At 45.9% G+C, this 10,853-nt stretch overlaps 1 pseudogene; it reads right to left on the bottom strand.

Annotated features, from left to right (window-relative positions):
• Nucleotides 1-9,776: 9,776 nt before the first annotated feature.
• Nucleotides 9,777-10,572, bottom strand: LOC134929058 (spindlin-Z-like; annotated as a pseudogene).
• Between the last annotated feature and the right edge of the window lie 281 nt (nucleotides 10,573-10,853).

The following is a 10,853-nucleotide window of genomic DNA, read 5'->3' as shown; positions in this document are numbered from 1 at the left end:
TTCGGGTTTTGTGTTTTGGTTTTGGGTTCGGTTCCGCGGCCGTGTTTTGGGTTCGACCGCCTTTTGGCAAAACCTCACCGAATTTTTTTTGTCGGATTCGGGTGTGTTTTGGATTCGGGTGTTTTTTTCAAAAAACCCTAAAAAACAGCTTAAATCATAGAATTTGGGGGTCATTTTGATCCCAAAGTATTATTAACCTCAAAAACCATAATTTACACTAATTTTCAGTCTATTCTGAATACCTCACACCTCACAATATTATTTTTAGTCCTAAAATTTGCACCGAGGTCGCTGTGTGAGTAAGATAAGCGACCCTAGTGGCCGACACAAACACCGGGCCCATCTAGGAGTGGCACTGCAGTGTCACGCAGGATGGCCCTTCCAAAAAACCCTCCCCAAACAGCACATGACGCAAAGAAAAAAAGAGGCGCAATGAGGTAGCTGACTGTGTGAGTAAGATAAGCGACCCTAGTGGCCGACACAAACACCGGGCCCATCTAGGAGTGGCACTGCAGTGTCACGCAGGATGGCCCTTCCAAAAAACCCTCCCCAAACAGCACATGACGCAAAGAAAAAAAGAGGCGCAATGAGGTAGCTGACTGTGTGAGTAAGATAAGCGACCCTAGTGGCCGACACAAACACCGGGCCCATCTAGGAGTGGCACTGCAGTGTCACGCAGGATGGCCCTTCCAAAAAACCCTCCCCAAACAGCACATGACGCAAAGAAAAAAAGAGGCGCAATGAGGTAGCTGACTGTGTGAGTAAGATAAGCGACCCTAGTGGCCGACACAAACACTGGGCCCATCTAGGAGTGGCACTGCAGTGTCACGCAGGATGGCCCTTCCAAAAAACCCTCCCCAAACAGCACATGACGCAAAGAAAAAAAGAGGCGCAATGAGGTAGCTGACTGTGTGAGTAAGATAAGCGACCCTAGTGGCCGACACAAACACCGGGCCCATCTAGGAGTGGCACTGCAGTGTCACGCAGGATGGCCCTTCCAAAAAACCCTCCCCAAACAGCACATGACGCAAAGAAAAAAAGAGGCGCAATGAGGTAGCTGACTGTGTGAGTAAGATAAGCGACCCTAGTGGCCGACACAAACACCGGGCCCATCTAGGAGTGGCACTGCAGTGTCACGCAGGATGGCCCTTCCAAAAAACCCTCCCCAAACAGCACATGACGCAAAGAAAAAAAGAGGCGCAATGAGGTAGCTGACTGTGTGAGTAAGATAAGCGACCCTAGTGGCCGACACAAACACCGGGCCCATCTAGGAGTGGCACTGCAGTGTCACGCAGGATGTCCCTTCCAAAAAACCCTCCCCAAACAGCACATGACGCAAAGAAAAAAAGAGGCGCAATGAGGTAGCTGTGTGAGTAAGATAAGCGACCCTAGTGGCCGACACAAACACCGGGCCCATGTAGGAGTGGCACTGCAGTGTCACGCAGGATGTCCCTTCCAAAAAACCCTCCCCAAACAGCACATGACGCAAAGAAAAATTAAAGAAAAAAGAGGTGCAAGATGGAATTGTCCTTGGGCCCTCCCACCCACCCTTATGTTGTATAAACAGGACATGCACACTTTAACCAACCCATCATTTCAGTGACAGGGTCTGCCACACGACTGTGACTGAAATGACGGGTTGGTTTGGACCCCCACCAAAAAAGAAGCAATTAATCTCTCCTTGCACAAACTGGCTCTACAGAGGCAAGATGTCCACCTCATCATCATCCTCCGATATATCACCGTGTACATCCCCCTCCTCACAGATTATCAATTCGTCCCCACTGGAATCCACCATCTCAGCTCCCTGTGTACTTTGTGGAGGCAATTGCTGCTGGTCAATGTCTCCACGGAGGAATTGATTATAATTCATTTTAATGAACATCATCTTCTCCACATTTTCTGGATGTAACCTCGTACGCCGATTGCTGACAAGGTGAGCGGCGGCACTAAACACTCTTTCGGAGTACACACTTGTGGGAGGGCAACTTAGGTAGAATAAAGCCAGTTTGTGCAAGGGCCTCCAAATTGCCTCTTTTTCCTGCCAGTATAAGTACGGACTGTGTGACGTGCCTACTTGGATGCGGTCACTCATATAATCCTCCACCATTCTTTCAATGGTGAGAGAATCATATGCAGTGACAGTAGACGACATGTCCGTAATCGTTGTCAGGTCCTTCAGTCCGGACCAGATGTCAGCATCAGCAGTCGCTCCAGACTGCCCTGCATCACCGCCAGCGGGTGGGCTCGGAATTCTGAGCCTTTTCCTCGCACCCCCAGTTGCGGGAGAATGTGAAGGAGGAGATGTTGACAGGTCGCGTTCCGCTTGACTTGACAATTTTCTCACCAGCAGGTCTTTCAACCCCAGCAGACTTGTGTCTGCCGGAAAGAGAGATCCAAGGTAGGCTTTAAATCCAGGATCGAGCACGGTGGCCAAAATGTAGTGCTCTGATTTCAACAGATTGACCACCCGTGAATCCTTGTTAAGCGAATTAAGGGCTCCATCCACAAGTCCCACATGCCTAGCGGAATCGCTCCGTGTTAGCTCCTCCTTCAATGTCTCCAGCTTCTTCTGCAAAAGCCTGATGAGGGGAATGACCTGACTCAGGCTGGCAGTGTCTGAACTGACTTCACGTGTGGCAAGTTCAAAGGGCATCAGAACCTTGCACAACGTTGAAATCATTCTCCACTGCGCTTGAGACAGGTGCATTCCACCTCCTATATCGTGCTCAATTGTATAGGCTTGAATGGCCTTTTGCTGCTCCTCCAACCTCTGAAGCATATAGAGGGTTGAATTCCACCTCGTTACCACTTCTTGCTTCAGATGATGGCAGGGCAGGTTCAGTAGTTTTTGGTGGTGCTCCAGTCTTCTGTACGTGGTGCCTGTACGCCGAAAGTGTCCCGCAATTCTTCTGGCCACCGACAGCATCTCTTGCACGCCCCTGTCGTTTTTTAAAAAATTCTGCACCACCAAATTCAAGGTATGTGCAAAACATGGGACGTGCTGGAATTTGCCCATATTTAATGCACACACAATATTGCTGGCGTTGTCCGATGCCACAAATCCACAGGAGAGTCCAATTGGGGTAAGCCATTCCGCGATGATCTTCCTCAGTTGCCGTAAGAGGTTTTCAGCTGTGTGCGTATTCTGGAAAGCGGTGATACAAAGCGTAGCCTGCCTAGGAAAGAGTTGGCGTTTGCGAGATGCTGCTACTGGTGCCGCCGCTGCTGTTCTTGCGGCGGGAGTCCATACATCTACCCAGTGGGCTGTCACAGTCATATAGTCCTGACCCTGCCCTGCTCCACTTGTCCACATGTCCGTGGTTAAGTGGACATTGGGTACAACTGCATTTTTTAGGACACTGGTGAGTCTTTTTCTGACGTCCGTGTACATTCTCGGTATCGCCTGCCTAGAGAAGTGGAACCTAGATGGTATTTGGTAACGGGGGCACACTGCCTCAATAAATTGTCTAGTTCCCTGTGAACTAACGGCGGATACCGGACGCACGTCTAACACCAACATAGTTGTCAAGGCCTCAGTTATCCGCTTTGCAGCAGGATGACTGCTGTGATATTTCATCTTCCTCGCAAAGGACTGTTGGACAGTCAATTGCTTACTGGAAGTAGTACAAGTGGGCTTACGACTTCCCCTCTGGGATGACCATCGACTCCCAGCAGCAACAACAGCAGCGCCAGCAGCAGTAGGCGTTACACGCAAGGATGCATCGGAGGAATCCCAGGCAGGAGAGGACTCGTCAGAATTGCCAGTGACATGGCCTGCAGGACTATTGGCATTCCTGGGGAAGGAGGAAATTGACACTGAGGGAGTTGGTGGGGTGGTTTGCGTGAGCTTGGTTACAAGAGGAAGGGATTTACTGGTCAGTGGACTGCTTCCGCTGTCGCCCAAAGTTTTTGAACTTGTCACTGACTTATTATGAATGCGCTGCAGGTGACGTATAAGGGAGGATGTTCCGAGGTGGTTAACGTCCTTACCCCTACTTATTACAGCTTGACAAAGGCAACACACGGCTTGACACCTGTTGTCCGCTTTTCTGTTGAAATACCTCCACACTGAAGAGCTGATTTTTTTGGTATTTTCACCAGGCATGTCAACGGCCATATTCCTCCCACGGACAACAGGTGTCTCCCCGGGTGCCTGACTTAAACAAACCACCTCACCATCAGAATCCTCCTGGTCAATTTCCTCCCCAGCGCCAGCAACACCCATATCCTCCTCTTCCTTGTGTACTTCAACATCTTCATCTTCAATCTGACTATCAGGAACTGGACTGCAGGTGCTCCTTCCAGCACTTGCAGGGGGCGTGCAAATGGTGGAAGGCGCATGCTCTTCACGTCCAGTGTTGGGAAGGTCAGGCATCGCAACCGACACAATTGGACTCTCCTTGTGGATTTGGGATTTCGAAGAACGCACAGTTCTTTGCGGTGCTTTTGCCAGCTTGAGTCTTTTCAGTTTTCTAGCGAGAGGCTGAGTGCTTCCATCCTCATGTGAAGCTGAACCACTAGCCATGAACATAGGCCAGGGCCTCAGCCGTTCCTTGCCACTCCGTGTGGTAAATGGCATATTGGCAAGTTTACGCTTCTCCTCCGACAATTTTATTTTAGGTTTTGGAGTCCTTTTTTTACTGATATTTGGTGTTTTGGATTTGACATGCTCTGTACTATGACATTGGGCATCGGCCTTGGCAGACGACGTTGCTGGCATTTCATCGTCTCGGCCATGACTAGTGGCAGCAGCTTCAGCACGAGGTGGAAGTGGATCTTGATCTTTCCCTAATTTTGGAACCTCAACATTTTTGTTCTCCATATTTTAATAGGCACAACTAAAAGGCACCTCAGGTAAACAATGGAGATGGATGGATACTAGTATACAATTATGGATGGACTGCCGAGTGCCGACACAGAGGTAGCTACAGCCGTGGACTATTGTACTGTACTGTGTCTGCTGCTAATATAGACTGGATGATAATGAGATGTAGTATGTATAAAGAAGAAAGAAAAAAAAACCACGGGTAGGTGGTATACAATTATGGATGGACTGCCGAGTGCCGACACAGAGGTAGCTACAGCCGTGGACTACCGTACTGTACTGTGTCTGCTGCTAATATAGACTGGATGATAATGAGATGTAGTATGTATAAAGAAGAAAGAAAAAAAAAACCACGGGTAGGTGGTGTACAATTATGGACGGACTGCCGAGTGCCGACACAGAGGTAGCTACAGCCGTGGACTACCGTACTGTACTGTGTCTGCTGCTAATATAGACTGGATGATAATGAGATGTAGTATGTATAAAGAAGAAAGAAAAAAAAAACCACGGGTAGGTGGTATACAATTATGGACGGACTGCCGAGTGCCGACACAGAGGTAGCTACAGCCGTGGACTACCGTACTGTACTGTGTCTGCTGCTAATATAGACTGGATGATAATGAGATGTAGTATGTATAAAGAAGAAAGAAAGAAAAAACACGGGTAGGTGGTATACAATTATGGACGGACTGCCGAGTGCCGACACAGAGGTAGCTACAGCCGTGGACTATTGTACTGTACTGTGTCTGCTGCTAATATAGACTGGATGATAATGAGATGTAGTATGTATAAAGAAGAAAGAAAAAAAAACCACGGGTAGGTGGTATACAATTATGGATGGACTGCCGAGTGCCGACACAGAGGTAGCTACAGCCGTGGACTACCGTACTGTACTGTGTCTGCTGCTAATATAGACTGGATGATAATGAGATGTAGTATGTATAAAGAAGAAAGAAAAAAAAAACACGGGTAGGTGGTATACAATTATGGACGGACTGCCGAGTGCCGACACAGAGGTAGCTACAGCCGTGGACTACCGTACTGTACTGTGTCTGCTGCTAATATAGACTGGATGATAATGAGATGTAGTATGTATAAAGAAGAAAGAAAAAAAAACCACGGGTAGGTGGTATACAATTATGGATGGACTGCCGAGTGCCGACACAGAGGTAGCTACAGCCGTGGACTACCGTACTGTGTCTGCTGCTAATATAGACTGGTTGATAATGAGATGTAGTATGTATAAAGAAGAAAGAAAAAAAAAACCACGGGTAGGTGGTATACAATTATGGACGGACTGCCGAGTGCCGACACAGAGGTAGCTACAGCCGTGGACTACCGTACTGTACTGTGTCTGCTGCTAATATAGACTGGATGATAATGAGATGTAGTATGTATAAAGAAGAAAGAAAAAAAAAAACACGGGTAGGTGGTATACAATTATGGACGGACTGCCGAGTGCCGACACAGAGGTAGCTACAGCCGTGGACTACCGTACTGTGTCTGCTGCTAATATAGACTGGTTGATAATGAGATGTAGTATGTATAAAGAAGAAAGAAAAAAAAACCACGGGTAGGTGGTATACAATTATGGACGGACTGCCGAGTGCCGACACAGAGGTAGCTACAGCCGTGGACTACCGTACTGTACTGTGTCTGCTGCTAATATAGACTGGATGATAATGAGATGTAGTATGTATAAAGAAGAAAGAAAAAAAAACCACGGGTAGGTGGTATACAATTATGGATGGACTGCCGAGTGCCGACACAGAGGTAGCTACAGTCGTGAACTACCGTACTGTGTCTGCTGCGACTGGATGATAAATAATTATATAAAAAATATATATATATCACTACTGCAGCCGGACAGGTATATATTATATAATGACGGACCTGCTGGACACTGTCAGCAGAATGAGTTTTTTATTTTATAGAATAAAAAAACACCACACAAGTCACACGACGTGTGTTTAACTTTTACAGGCAGACATTCACAATACAATATAGTATACTATATACTGGTGGTCAGGTCACTGGTCAGTCACACTGGCAGTGGCACTCCTGCAGAAAAAAAGTGTGCACTGTTTAATTTTTTAATATGTACTCCTGGCTCCTGCTATAACCTAACTGCTCCCCAGTCTCCCCCACAATTAAGCTGTGTGAGCACAGTCAGATATTATACATAGATGATGCAGCAGCACACTGGGCTGAGCACAGATATGGTATGTGACTGAGTCACTGTGTATCGTTTTTTCAGGCAGAGAACGGATTATATTAAATAATATAAAACTGCACTGGTGGTCACTGGTCAGTCACTAGTATAACTAACTAATACTATCAGCAAAATTCTGCACTCTCTGTCTGAGTACTCCTCCTAAACTCCAGTAAATGAAGTGTCACTGTCTCACTCTGTCACTAGTATAACTAACTAATACTATCAGCAAAATTCTGCACTCTCTGTCTGAGTACTCCTCCTAAGCTCCAGTAAATGAAGTGTCACTGTCTCACTCTCACTCTCCTATCTATTTCTTCTCTAAACGGAGAGGACGCCAGCCACGTCCTCTCACTATCAATCTCAATGCACGTGTAAAATGGCGGCGACGCGCGGCTCCTTATATAGAATCCGAGTCTCGCGATAGAATCCGAGCCTCGCGAGAATCCGACAGCGTCATGATGACGTTCGGGCGCGCTCGGGTTAACCGTGTAAAAAAAGCTGAAGTTCGGGCGGGTTCGGATTCCGAGGAACCGAACCCGCTCATCTCTAATAATTAGTGAAATGAAGTCCATCTGTGTGCAATCTAAGTGTCACATGATCAGTCAGTATAAATTAGAGATGAGCGGGTTCGGTTCGTCGAGATCCTAACCCCTCCGAACTTAACCTATTTTACACGGGTCCGATCTTCCCGCCTTGCTCGGTTAACCCGAACACTCCCGAACGTCATCATCCCATTGTCGGATTCTCGTGAGATTCGTATTCTATATAAAGAGCCGCGCGTCACCGCCATTTTCACTCGTGCATTGGAGATTGAACGGAGAGGGCGTGGCTGCGTTCTCTCCCTGAAAAGCTCTGTATCTGTGCTCAGTGTGCTGCAAATATCTGTGCTCAGTGTGCTGCAAATATCTATGTTCCCTGCCTGAAAACGCTCCATATCTGTGCTCAGTGTGCTGCAAATATCTGTGCTCAGTGTGCTGCATTGTAGGGACCACCAGTATATAATTATAGTAGTACAGTACAGTAGGCCATTGCTGTATTTTGCAGCTCTGTGTCAAGTATACTATCCATATCTGTGCTGCATTATTATGAGCAGTATATAGTAGGACAGTGCAGCATTTTGGTGACCAGCAGTATACATATAGTACAGAACAGTAGGCCATTGCTGTATCTTGCAGCTCTGTGTCACTTCTAGTATCCTGATCAGTGCTCAATATCTGCTGCATTGTTGTGACCAGTATGTATACTGTACTGTGCGACGTTTGTTATACACCTGGTGATTTTATACATCCTGTAATCTGTACTGAGCGATGTGTGAGATATACCTGGGGATAATACACCCTGTATACTGTACTGTGCAACGTTTGTGATACACCTGGTGATTATACACCCTGTATACTGTACTGAGCGATGTGTGAGATACACCTGGGGATTATACACCCTATATACTGTACTGTGTGATGTATGAGATACACCTGGGGATTATACACTCTATATACTGTACTGTGCGATGTGTGTGATACAACTGGTAATTAATTATACACCCTGTATACTGTACTGTGCAACGTGTGTTATACACCTGGTGATTATACATCCTGTAATCTGTACTGAGCGATGTGTGAGATACACCTGGGGATTATACACCCTATATACTGTACTGGCGATGTGTGTGATACAACTGGTAATTAATTATACACCCTGTATACTGTACTATGTGACGTGTGTTATACACCTGGTGATTATACATCCTGTAATCTGTACTGAGCGATGTGTGAGATACACCTGGGGATTATACACCCTATATTATTATTATTATTATCCTTTATTTATATGGCGCCACAAGGGTTCCGCAGCACCCAATTACAGAGTACATAAATAATCAAACAGGAAAACAGCAACTTACAGTTGATGACAGTATAGGACAAGTACAGGGTAAATAAACATAGTTACATCAGCAGATGACACTGGAATAAGTATCAGGTGGCAGAAGACTGCTGGATGTGGTACAGTTGAAGATTATCAAAGTAAGACAAAGGATAAGCACATGAGGGAAGAGGGCCCTGCTCGTGAGAGCTTACAATCTAAAGGGGAGGGGTAGACAGACAGGGGTGACACAGATGGGGTACATAGAGAACGTGGAACAGAGGCTTAGGATGAGATTTGGCTGGGTTTGGTGAAGAAGTGGACCCCCAGAAGGCATAAGTCAATACTTAACACTGCAACATTTTACTGGGCTATGCAGGAGAAAATTAAAAATAGGGGAAAATAAAAATAAAAAAAAGAATTGATAACTTCTACCACTTTCAAAAAGGTCAATGGAAGCTGAAATAATGGACAACTACCTCATGGAAGCCAGATACAGTATACCAAACAGTACTTAGCAGAGTTAGGAATGAGTGCTTATGAAATACAGTAACATTTTGTCATAATATTTCAGAAACTGCATGGCTGGTCTCTTGCACTCTTTTGCTCTAATACACCACCTGCTTTAGGATTTATATTCGAAAACATTATGTCTCCATAATCCCAAAAACGTCAGTCTTCTTGGAAAGTGGTTTGTTCCTTTGTAAGGGAAAGAGAACAATCATTCTCAAACAACGGTTTCTCAATTTCTTTTTCCTCTGGGAAGGGATTGTGGATTCGCAGGAATATCTGAGCATTTCTGTAATCAGAAAGCAGCGACTTTCTACAAATGTTTACATTAGATTACGTTTGGCTAAAAGTACAGAATCCCATTTAGGATGTCTTCACCAAATCGCAGACATAAATATGGAAAGCATCATCACACTTAATGAAGTACACATATGGTTTAGCTTCAACTTGATGAATAACCATGCCAGTCCTTTTTGAGCCATCTTCTTTGGCATATTCCACTTGCTTGCCCACCAAGCTGTCCACAACCTCCCCTGGTTCTCTTTCAGCTGGAGGGGAATCATTTGGGTCTGGCATGATCCGAAGATCTCCTTCTTTATAGTCATCTAAAAGTTGATACATATATAAGACTGGGTCCTTTTTTATAGGTTATATAATAATAAAACCATGTGTTCATAATAGGTGCTCGTGCTAATACCATCCCTCGCCACTCATCCTTGGAACCATCCTCTGTTTCAAACATATGCTCCACTGCTTTACCAGTCATTGTGTCAGCCAAATGGGCATCGCTGTTTCGGGATGAGGCAACTCTGTCTGGTAGAACTTCAAGAGCAGACACCTTTTCATCCTTGTGAAGCTCAAGTCCATAGACACAATAAAATCCATCATACTTAATAAGATAGAGGGAGGAATTCACTGGTACTTGATCCAGAACTGTTCCTTTCCACTGGGTTATTGGCCTACTGCCCTCTTTCCACCCATGCTGTATTCTACAGCCTACAATATTTCGCCTTGGTTGGGAGATTGGTTTACTTGGTCCCATATTGTTTCGATGTTTCTTATGAGATGTTCTTTTCTTCATCATATTTGCAGAAACACCTGCATGGGCTGCATCAGCTCTTGATCGCAGAGCGGCCGCCTTTCCAAATGGAGTCTTCATTCATCTGTGTATTAAAGGGTAGCAGGGCTGCCGAAATAGGGTGAAAAGTGTAGTCACTCCAAGTTTGTTGTAGTCCTTCCAGTCTACATGAAAAAGAACCCCTTCCTTTCCACCTTTCAGAAAAACTCTGACCCTCAATTGCTCTGATCAGAAGTCACTTATCTGGGGCAGATAAGATGTGTTTCCCTCCACTCCCCCTGCAGGTGATGGCTGAGGCACAGTGCTCCCCTGCGGCCAGTTGCCCCAATCCTCCTCCTCTCTCCTTTGTCAGACTCCGTCAC

This window comes from Pseudophryne corroboree, chromosome 5 (genome assembly GCF_028390025.1).
Source record: "Pseudophryne corroboree isolate aPseCor3 chromosome 5, aPseCor3.hap2, whole genome shotgun sequence".
NCBI lineage: Eukaryota > Metazoa > Chordata > Amphibia > Anura > Myobatrachidae > Pseudophryne > Pseudophryne corroboree.
Note: the sequence above shows the minus strand (reverse complement) of the source record. Positions and strands in the feature narration are given on the sequence as shown.